Raw genomic sequence first — 12,321 nt, forward strand, 5'->3', positions numbered from 1 at the left:
CTATACACTTCCAGCTGTGTTGACACCTATGTTCTATTTAAGGTCACCTCCATCGACACCTCCTCTTCCAACTGTCCTTGTTTCCTATAACTGTGCTATCGAAACGCCTTCATGCTCTTCGAGCTGTATTCACACATCTGCTCTATTTGAAGTCTCATCCATTAACTTAAGTTCCTCATGCTCTTTCAATTGGAAGGACACATTATTCACTCTGTTGACAAAATCTACTCTTAAACTTCCAGCTGTGTTAGGACCTCTCTTATATATGAGTTCAACTTCTTCAACGGACTTCCCTTCTGCTCTTTTAACTGTGAACAAAATTGAAAATTGCGATAACAGCTCCGTTATGAGTTTTGACCAACGCTCGTCCTGCTCTTTAAACTGTGACGACATCTGCGACGAAAATTGAGACGATATCTGAGAAATTGCAGACAAAAACATGTTCATGTCCATTACCCCTGGTGAACATAGAGTTTCTTCCGTCTTTTCTATCTTCTTCTTCCATTGCCTCTCGCAACCGGGCTTGTAATTTTGCTTATATTCCATTCATTGCTAAGCCAGGTTGTTCCAACTTCCTTTTGAGTTATGGTATCCTTCATTCATTGAATTTGGCCATTATCTCTTATGGAATTTAATTTGTCAATCCCACTTCTGGTGGGATTCACCAATGGTAACGGATTTCAAAAATCAGTCGTTAACGCTGAAACTCTATCCTGAGTTCGATCACTGGATTGACAAATAAAAGTCACTATTTAACTTAACACTTTATTACTAATTACTCTACTTTACAATTCTAACTTAAAACTATATAACACTTTAATCAACAACTCTCTCCTTACAATTGTCGTTTGCGGAATGTTGAACGTATTAAATAATGATACATATTAAATTCAAATGTTAAATATAAAAATGTATATATTGAAATGTTAACATATTCAAATTTTTTAAATTTTTTTATCTTACCTTATTTTCCAGGTCAAAATTGCAATATACATATATTCAGATAATGAATAGAAAAGAATGTACATAATATAAGAATATTTATAGCGTTAAATTATAACATAAATTTACTTTAGGAAAATATTAAATTAATTGTAAATATAGAAATGTAATAATAGATTTAAACTGTTTAAGTTTATTTTATTTATTCTATGATTTGAATGAAAATGTATAAAATAAAAAATATACATATCTGTTAGCATAAAAAGAGGAAACACATATTAATGTTACAGATAAAAACAGCTAACAAATAATGTGATCAGAGTAACAAAGGGGTAACATTGTGTAACTGGACCACTTCTGCAATATGTAATGGATAGAGTGAGACCATTGGATGAATAGGGACATACATATGTTAGCTGAAAATTACCCGTCTTGTAGGTAGTGCTGTGAAGTGTAAAGTCACCACAAATCAAGAAATTGTGTAGTTATAAAAAATTTAAGCCGTAATGTTACACACCCATTTAACCACAAAATCGTAAGTTTGTAAGCTAAAGTTCCCCACATAAAGAATTTGAGAAAATGATTTGAATGACAATTACATAAACTTTAACCGAGTTGCCGAAGGCCAATTTTCAGTGTGAACATCAAAGATGACATGATAAGAAACTCTTTCATTCGAGACAGAGCTGTCAAAATCCGCATTTTTGATAACATTTGACAGTGTTGCCTTTAGGGGAAAACATAAGTTCGGAGATTTACATATATTCGATTTCTTGAGTATTTATTGGTTTGCAATTTATTCTTTATAGAAACTTCTTATCCAATATTACGTCAACACATACATTTATAAATATATATTATACAAGAAAACAATAAACATATATACATACATAAATACAACAAAATATTGTAATAATAAAAATCGTTAATAAGTCTACATAATTAAGAAAGTAACTTAGTTTTCTGCAAATATTTGAGTAACACATATGTATATTTATTTATATTTTATAAACAAATAAACGCATTAATATATTATCTAAAAGATTAAGAGAAAATTCGTACCCAGAAATTTATTTACGTAAATGCCATTTAACAGTGCTAAAAAGTATATTACTTTGGTACAAATAGCCAACGTTTCTTAAATAATACACACATATTAAATTCTTAAATAAAAGTTAATAAGAATTAAAAATCACAAAAAAACTTATCGAATAAAAAACGAACAATTTCCACATTTATTTATACGGGATTCTTAAGCTCCAGTTACCGATGCTTGACTTGACTCAGCTTCGAAAAATTTGGCTTGGAAAACTTAGATGCAGTTATACCATGGATAATATGATACGAAACTCTTCTCTTTTGCTTGTTGAGAGAGCCCATGAACTCATTTTTGATGTTGGCAACAAAGCCAGATCATGGGCTACTGAACAGCTGACAGTCAAAATGACGAGCTACCACTAAGAATCCCGCAGAAATAAATGATTAAATGGTTCGTTTTTGTACGATAAGTTTTTTGTGATTTTTGAATTACTATTAACTTTTATTTAAATGGAGTTAATATGTGTACATCATTTAAGAAACGGTGGCTATTTGAACAAAAGTAACATACGTTCTTTAGCAGTGTTAAATGCCATTTCCGTAAATAGATATCTGGGTACAAATTTTCTCTTAAACTTTTAGAGAATATATTAAGGTGTTTATTTGTTTATAAAATATAAATAAATATATGTTACTAAATTAAACTAAGCTAAATTTTTGTTTGTGTTGACTTATAATATGTACGATTTTTAATTATTATAATATTTTATTATTTTTATGTGTAGATGTTTATTGTTTATCTTAAAATATATATTTGTAAGTGTATGTGTTGGTGTAATATTGGTTAAGAAGTCTCTATTAAGCGTAAACTGCAAACCAATAAATACCCAAGAAATCGAATAAAAATCTCCTAACTTATGTTTTCCCGCAGTGGCACCACTGCCAAATGTTATAAAAAATGCGGACTTTGACAGCTCTCTCACGAATGAAAGAGTTTCGTATCATGTTATCTTTGGTTATACTTCACACAACTTCAACTTCAGCTGTTATTATTATAGTTTCTGGGTAGAGTTGCCATAATTTTAACATATTTAATTTTAACCGAAAACATTCAGGCAACACTGGACTAGTGTCATAATGAGAATGAAAAGAGAAGCAGTCAGAGAGGGAGAGCAGTTCAAATGTCGACGTAACTTAGAGTTCTAAATTCAACAGACTTTCAAGTCAAGTCATGCATTCGGTAATCAAATACATGCAAGTCCCATTAAACGGATGTTTTATGTGACAGTTCTCAAGTCTCTCTAGGTCAAGTCAAGCATCGTTAACTGGAGCGTTAGTGGTAGCTCGTCATTTTGTCTGCCTGCTGTTCAGTAGCCCATGATCTGGCTTTGTTGCCAACATCAAAAATTAGTTCATGGGCTCTCTCAATAAGCAAAAGAGAAGAGTTTCGCAAATGACGCGAGAGACGGAATGACAAACGGCAACACCTAATTTTTTATGAAAAATTATAAAAAGATGTGTTAATTGTCATTTGGCACGTATTAATTAACCTTATTTTTTACTGAAAGTTTGAAAACTGGCTATGGTAACATTCCATTACACCGCTAAATGAAATATAAATACGTACCTATTATATTAAACATTCAGTATATAATAATTTTTAATCGTAATAAATGTTGGATATTTTAATTTAAATGCGAAAGAACTTTTGGCAATCTCGGTAGTTAGAGTGGCAACATTCATTAAACCTAATTTTTGTATGTATATGAGAGAGATGCACGTACTACAATGAACCGTTCAAAATCGCCGCTATGGCCTCCATTCATATGAAAAGAAAATTTGAAGTGAGTGGATGTAAGAGCGTCTTAATAATTTGTTACTGATATTATTTTATATTAGTAAATTTTCTCTTTACAGAGCGATACTATACGAGACTGGGTGCTGCAGCGTATTTTAAAGGAATATAACTGCAGAAAATGAGCTGTACGATTTATACGACGACATTGACATAGTTCAGCGACTAAATAGACAGCGGCTACGCTGGCTAGGTCATGTTGTACGGATGGAAGAAAACACTCCAGCTCTGAAAGTATTCGATGCAGTACCCGCTGGGGGAAGCCGCGGAAGAGGACGACCTCCACTCCGGTGGAAAGACCAAGTGCAAAGAGACCTGGCTTCACTTGGTGTTTCCAGTTGGCGCCAAAAAGCAAAAAGGAGGAATGAGTGGCGCGCTCTGGTGAATTCGGCTATAATCGCTTAAAGCGGTTCCTACGCCAAATATATATATATATAACTGCAGAAAATGGTCTTGAAAGGCAAAGCGAATTACAACGCACATCTGGTGCTTACATGCCAAACTAAAAAGAGGAGCAGAACAAGGATTATGACATTTTAGGCAGATGGGTGAGTTGATAATATCAAACCTTATATGAGGCATTCTCTGGAAAAAAAGCCACTTGAAAACAAGTAAGAAAGGGCTAAGTTCGGGTGTAACCGAACATTTTATACTCTCGCAATTTATTTATTTAACTTTATTTATATTATATAATACACAATTTGACCCACATATTCGCCATATATATTGTATAAAGTCCATTGAAAGTTGGAAACCATAATATTAGGTTAGAAGCACCGAGGTCCTCGTGTTCGATATATGGGGCCTTAAAAAACTATGGTCCGATTTCGGCGATTTTTAGAATGGGGCTGCCACACTATTAACATAGTATTTGTGCAAAGTTCTGCACCGATATTTTCACTAGTACTTACTTTCTATATTGTAAAGTAAACGATTCAGATTGTCTTCAAAGTTCTGGTATATAGGAAGTAGGCGTGGTTGTGAAGCGTTTTGGCCTATTTTCACAATATATCATTGGGATGTAAGGAAACGATTACAAACCAAGTTTCATTGAAATCGGTCGAGTATTTCCTGAGATATGGTTTTTGACCCATAAGTAGGCGACGCCACGCCCATTTTCCATTTTGTAAAAAAATCTGAGTGCAGCTTTCATCTGCCATTTCTTATTTGAAATTTAGTGTTTCTCACGTTTTTCGTTAATGAGTTAACTTACTTTTAGTAATTTACAACCTAACTTTTGTATGGGAGGTGGGCGTGGTTATTATCCGATTTCTTTCATTTTTGGACTGTATTAGGAAGTGGCTAAAAAAAACGACTGCAGAAAGTTTGGTTTGTATAGCTCTATTGGTTTGCGAGATATGTACAAAAAACTTAGTAGGGGCCGGGGCCACGCCCACTTCCCCAAAAAAATTACATCCAAATATGCCTCTTCATAGTACGATCCTTCATACCAAATTTTATTTCCATGGCTTTATTTATGGTTTAGTTATGGCACTTTATGTGTTTTCGGTTTTCGCCATTTTGTGGGCGTGGCAATGGTCCGATTTTGCTCATTTTCGAAAGCAACCTTCCTATGGTGCCAAGGAACACGTGTTCTAATTTTCATTAAGATATCTCAATTTTTACTCAAGTTACAGCTTGCACGGACGGACGGACAGACATACATCCGGATATGAACTTTTCCCGTCACCCTGATCATTTTGATATATATAACCCTATATCTAACTCGTTTAGTTTTAGGACAATGGGCGCGGCGTCGCCCATCGTGAAACTTGGTTTGTAATAGTTTCCTTACATCCCAATGATATGTTGTGAAAATAGGCGAAATCGCTTCACAACCACGCCTACTTCCTGTATACCAGAACTTTGAAGACAATCTGAATCGTTTACTTTACAATATATAAAGTAAGCACTAGTGAAGATATCGGTGCAGAACTTTGCACAAATACTATGTTAATAGTGTGGCAGCCCCATTCTAAAAATCGCCGAAATCGGACCATAGGTTTTTAAGGCCCCATATATCGAACACGAGGACCTCGGTGCTTCTAACCTAATATTATGATTTCCATCTTTCAATGGACTTTATACAATATACATATATGACGAATATGTAAGTCAAATTGGGTATTATATAATATAAATAAAGTTAAATAAAAAATTGCGAGAGTATAAAATGTTCGGTTACACCCGAACTTAGCTCTTCCTTACTTGTTCATATTTATTGTTATTAATAAGTATTTTTGTTATTAATAAGAAATAAATGTGACTTTCATTCTAAAAGAAAAAAATATTGGATCGAAGTATTTGAGAAAATGCTTGGTAAGTACCTCGAGGCACTTAAACGGGATTGATTTATGTAAGTGCCTTTCCCGCTTAAGTGTCCTAAAAATCTTGCCTGTTTAGAAGGGGCACTTAAGCGAAGATTACTATATCTAGTAATAGAATATGTTAAAAAAACAACAAAAATTAACACAAAAACTTAAGATAGGCCTCGAATAAGCAAAAACAACAAAAAATCAATTGTCAATGAATTCTTTACAAAATACAACCTCAAGTCGAAGAGACATTCATGAGAAATGAACGGGACATTCTTTCAATAAAAAACCAACGAGTGTTCTTCTGGGAATATTCTGGCATATATTCATGTTTCGAATTTCACAGATCTAATTGGAAAGAATTGTCATGCAAATGAGTTCACGAGGAATTTAACCAATTGGTATATTGATGGCATTTTCCTGGCTACATGGGACGAGTACTGGGGAAGATTCAACACTTTCCTCACTTCCTCATGATTACAGTTGTTGTAATATTTTTTTATATTTTCCCCAACTCTTTCATAACAAATTTTGGGGTTTTTATCTACTTATTGTAGTATTTAAGAAAAATCCCAAAGTAAAAGCTCTAAAAGTTTTCCTCCAGAGTTCTTCAAATGCATTATATTTTATTTGTTTGCCCCTGAATAATATTGTATATAGTACTTACCTTAATATTAAAAAATATGGTCACCTACTTTTTATTTTTTTCTTTGAAATAATAAAAAAAAATACCAATTGGTTAAATTTCTCGTCAACTCTTTTGCATGACAAATCTGATTTCCAATTATATCCTATTTAATTACTCTCTCTCATCCTTTCCTTAATGTTAACTGTTACATTGTTATATATGTACATATGGATATTATATATAGAGAAAAATATATATATATATAAGTACATATATATATCACTCCTCCACCACCAGATAAAGCAGTCCCTGCTGAATCATTACATATTCAACTTATTATTAAGATAATTGAAATTTATTTTTCCGCTTAACTTGAGTTTTATATATTTTTTTAAACTTTTCTTCTTTCGATAGTAAATAATTTCCTTCTTTCCTGAAATCTGTAACTTTCTTATATTTTGGTTTTTTCTTGCTTACTCTATTATTATTAACAATATCATTTATAAAGTTATCTTCAGTTACCCTTTTTGTTTTGGTATTTATTTTATTTATTTTGTCGGTTTCTTGGTTATGTGAAATTTTAATATTTCTTCCTGAGAGACTAGGTTATTTAAAAGTTCAATTGGCCGAATTTTAGTTGTTGAGTGGATCGTATTGTTATAAGATACTATTGCTCTAAACACTTTATCTTGAAGTTCGTTTGTATTAGTTTGATCTGCGCTGAATAAACGTATATGTTCATTTAGAGTACCGTGCAGTCTCTCTACATCAGCTATCCCAGTTTTTAAATAAGTTGTGGTTGTATTTAAATTTTTCCCTTGTTTTTTAAAAACTCCCTTATAACAACAGTGTCTATTTCATTATCTACTATTATATTATTTGGTTTACCTAAATATTGTATCCTTTCTTTGAATGCTTTAAACACTGAAACCCAAGTTCTATCTTTCAGTTCATGGGCAGTTTCGTATTTTGTGAATTTATCAATACTCGTCAAGTACATGGATCCGCGTTGTGGATACCATGTACCATGTGTACAATGTCATTATGCTTATCTGGGGTTGGTGGTACATCAAATTTATGTTTCACGGGGCTTCTATCGTATTTCGCTAGCCTACAAATATCGCAATTATTTATATACTTTTGTATCTCATTTTGCAATTTTTGGTAAAAGTAATAATTTTTTATTTCTTCAAAAACTTCAGTAATACCCCTGTGGTTATTCCTTAGATGAGTTTTTGCTATTAATTGTAACAACTGCTCTCTATCTTAGATTTTAGTACCTTCAGTAGCTTGATTTTTGCAAAATACTTATTGTAATTTAATTGAAATTCGCGAAATTAATCTATACTTGGGCAAAAAACAACTACCAATCCTTTGGCAGGAAATTTATCTTTCATAAAATTTAATAGCTTATTTTTATCTGAAATTTTTAAAACTAATGCGAATTTTATTTTTAAATATTATTGATGTTTTACGAGAATAATTACTGGAGTTTTCAATAATTATTTGATATTTGAAAATATTTATTAGACGCTCTGTTATTTTAATGAAATCCGTATCATCACTTTCAGCGCTGCGTACTGTATTGACATCTTCGTTAAACAGTTCATGTAAATTTATTATTATTTCATTGTCTAATTTATTATCATTATTATAACTTAGTCTACTCAGGCCATCAGCAATTACATTTTCCACCCTTGTAACTTTGAAATAGGTTTCTTTATATTATTCCACCAAACCAATGGACGATGATCTGTTTTAATGGTGAATCTGCGATCTGAATCTGTGGTCGAAAATATTTAGTGGCCCACACTATGGCCAACAACTCTTTTTCTATAGTGCTATAATGCTTTATTCAAAGTTCGACTGGCAAATGAAATTGTTATTCTGCATAAGAGCTGCTCCTAGGGCAAAATTACTCGCATTTGTCACAAGAGTAAAAGTTTTTGTGAAATCTGGATGGATAAGAATGGGGTAATTTTTAATTAACATTTTTAATTTAAAGAAAGTGTCTTTGTAATGCTGATCATTAATATTTATTTTTAAGCCCATTTTTAAATATTTTATTAGATCGTATGCTACTTTAGAGTAATCTTTTATAAAACGTCTATAGTACGATGTAATACATAAGAAAGATTTAATTTCTTTTTGTTTAAGGCAACATTATTTTGTCTATAGCCTTAACTTTTTTAGGGTTTGGTTTAATGCCCTCAGGGGTAATAAGGTGGCCTAAAAACTCGGTTTCATTTGCAAGAAAGGTACACTAGTCAACTTGTAATTCAAGATTGGCTTCTTTCAAACGCTTTAGCACTTTTTCAATAGCTTCTAAGTGTTCTTCTAAGCTTGTTGAAAAGATGATAAAATCATCCAAATAAACCAAGCAATTCGTGCCAATGTATCCCCTTAATACGTTATTTATCATCCTTTGAAAGGTAGCTGGTGCATTTCGAAGTCCAAACGGCATTCGTAAAAACTCGTAGTGTCCGGTAGCTGTAGAAAATGCAGTTTTTAAATGGCATCAGGATGCATTTCCACCTGATGAAATCCCTTAGCTAAATCATGTGTCGTAAAATAATTGCATTTACCTAGTTTGTCAAAAATGTCATCTATATTTGGTATTGGAAAACGATCTTCAATAGTAACATCATTGAGTTTACGATAGTCGATGACTATTCGCCAATTTTGTTGCTTAGACGCATCTAGTTTTTTCGGGACGACCCAAATAAGGCTATTTATTTATTGTATGGACTGTTTGAATGCCGAATGATCCTTTGTTTTAACATGCTTTCAATTTGCTTATCAACTTCAGCCTTATGAACCTCTGGATATCTACATACATATACATATGTATATAAAATAGAGTATATTGGAATATCATTTTTAGTTCTTATCCTGTGTTTAATTTCATTTGTAATAGATAAGTTGTCACCTTTTTTATAAGAAACGTTTTTATATATATTGACAATTCGAAATAATTTTTCCTTTTTGAACGTTTGCAAATAATCAGTACGAATCATTGCTGCGATATTACGAGTGTCGACTTCACAACTAAATATTTTAACAAAGTTTTCTTTATATGCTTTTTTGTTATAAACTTCTTCTTCTTCAGTGAGAAAGAGAGTTATAACAGCGTTTTTTGTTATGAACTGTCTGTTAGTAAAGTCAATAATGCAGTTAATTCCCTTAATATATTATTTCCTATGAAGCCATCAAACTTATTATTAAATTTACACTCTAAAAATTCGTAGAAATAATCTTTAAGTTTAAAAGGACACAACTTTTTATACTCTCGCAACAAAAGTTGCTAAAGAGAGTATTATAGTTTTGTCCACATAACGGTTGTTTGTAAGTCCTAAAACTAAACGAGTTAGATATAGGGTTATATATACCAAAGTGATCAGGGTGACGAGTCGTTCAAATCCGGATGTCTGTCTGTCCGTCCGTCTGTCCGTCCGTGCAAGCTGTAACTTGAGTAAAAATTGAGGTATCTTAATGAAACTTGGAACACGTATTCCTTGGCACCATAAGAAGGTTAAGTTCGAAAATGGGCGGAATCGGAACACTGTCACGCCCACAAAATGACGATAACCGAAAACACATAAAGAGCTATAACTAAGCCATAAATTAAGCTATGAAAGCAAAATTTGGTATAAACGATTGTTCTAGGAAGGGGCATATTTGGATGTATTTTTTTTGAGAAAGTGGGCGTGGCCCCGCCCCTACTAATTTTTTGTACATATCTCGTAAACTACTAAAACTATATAAACGAAACTTTCAGCAGTCGTTTTTTTCAGGTATTTCCTTATATAGTCCAAAAATGGAGGAAATCGAATAATAACAACGCCCACCTCCCATACAAAGGTTAGGTTTAAAACTATTAAAATTGCTTTAATTCAGTAAGGAAACCCAACAGAAACCTTAAATTTCATTATAAAGAAGGTACAGAAGAGCTGCACTCAAAATGGTATACAAAATTTTAAATGGGCGTGGTCCCGCCCACTTATAGGTCAAAAACCATATTTCCGAAACTACTCCACCAATTTCAATGCAATTCGGTTTGTAATATTTTCCTTGCATCCCAATGATATGTTGTGAAAATAGGCCAAATCGGTTCACAACCACGCCTACTTCCTATATACCAGAACTTTGAAGACGATCTGAATCGTTTACATTACAATATATAAAGTAAGCACTAGTGAAAAAATCGGAACAGAACTTTGCACAAATACTATATTTATAGTGTCGCATCGCCCTTCTAAAAATCGTCGAAATCGGAACATACATTTTCAAGGCCCCATATATCGAACATGAGGACATCAGGGGTTCTAGTTTTTTTTTATCGGAAATATAAGTAAGTCTCTTAGATATTTTGAAGAAATTCGGAGGAAATATCTTTCTTTTAATAATTTGTCTCCGTGTCTAAAATACGTGAAATCGGGTTATAACTCACCTAACTCCATATACATAATATTAGGGTTTCCAACTTACAATGAACTTTATACCAAATACATATATGACGAATATGTGGGCCAAATTGTGTGTTATGTTAATGAAATTAAATAAATAAATTGCGAGAGTATAAAATGTTCGGTTACACCCTTCCTTAGCCTTACATTAACGTCTTGCTTCCACTTAGGGTGACAAATATCAGGGTTTATCAAACTAAGCTCTGCCCCTGTATCATTTATAAATTTTAAAGATTTCAAAGCGATACTTATTATTATGTAAGGTAATTGTGTTCGGCGGAAATGGAAAAATTTACACTAGTGTTCCCAATTTCCATTGGTTCAATTTGTTGGTTTGTATTATTATGCGAGTTATAATTTTTCCATAATGCTAAAGGCATTGGCTGGCCATTTTCATAAATATTTGTACTATTATTAAATTGTTGATGATTTCTTTGTGAAAATTGTGAATTGTTTGATCGCCTGGTTTGATTTGTTAATCTAGAGCTACTTATGTTATTGTAACGGATTTCCAAAATCTGTCGTTTACTCTAAAACTCTACCCTGAGTTCGATCACTGGATTGTCAAATAAAAGTCACACATTAATGGCTACACACTAATCATTATTTATAATTCCTTATAACTTAACACTTTATTACTCAATACTCTACTTTACAACTCTAACTTATAGCTTGTTTACACTTTACTCGACAACTCTCTTATTAGAACTGTGTCTTGCTGCCAGTCCGGCAGCCTTTATATAGTCGATTGTAAGCGATACATCGGCAGTCGAATATTCTGGCAACTACGAATATCGATGTCTAGATACATCTGGCAAGTTATCAATTTCGATATTCAGTTCTAGTTTGTTCTGGTGCCATTTTCGTTACACTGCCCTCCACTTAAGTCTGATCGTCTCGATTAGACATACTTCCAGAATCAAACGCTTAGCATTTCTTTCGTTAATCTCATCTTCTAGGACTCCGTCGTCCTCCTTCACATTTCTTTCTCCTTTGGCTTTAATCCTAAACCTTAAATTATTCCGTAATCAAAAATAATACTCGCAGTCTCTACGCCGTTGATTCCTGGACAGCAGG

The 12,321-nt window shown here is 32.7% G+C and overlaps 1 long non-coding RNA gene across 1 annotated transcript; it reads right to left on the bottom strand.

Annotated features, from left to right (window-relative positions):
• Positions 1 to 8,459: 8,459 nt before the first annotated feature.
• LOC128919898 (uncharacterized) lies at positions 8,460 to 10,489 on the bottom strand. The gene is made up of 3 exons (XR_008470035.1): positions 9,708 to 10,489; positions 9,364 to 9,607; positions 8,460 to 8,733 (listed from the first exon to the last, which is right to left on the bottom strand). It is a non-coding gene; the product is annotated as an uncharacterized LOC128919898 (long non-coding RNA).
• Between the last annotated feature and the right edge of the window lie 1,832 nt (positions 10,490 to 12,321).

Source organism: Zeugodacus cucurbitae, chromosome 2 (genome assembly GCF_028554725.1).
Source record: "Zeugodacus cucurbitae isolate PBARC_wt_2022May chromosome 2, idZeuCucr1.2, whole genome shotgun sequence".
NCBI lineage: Eukaryota > Metazoa > Arthropoda > Insecta > Diptera > Tephritidae > Zeugodacus > Zeugodacus cucurbitae.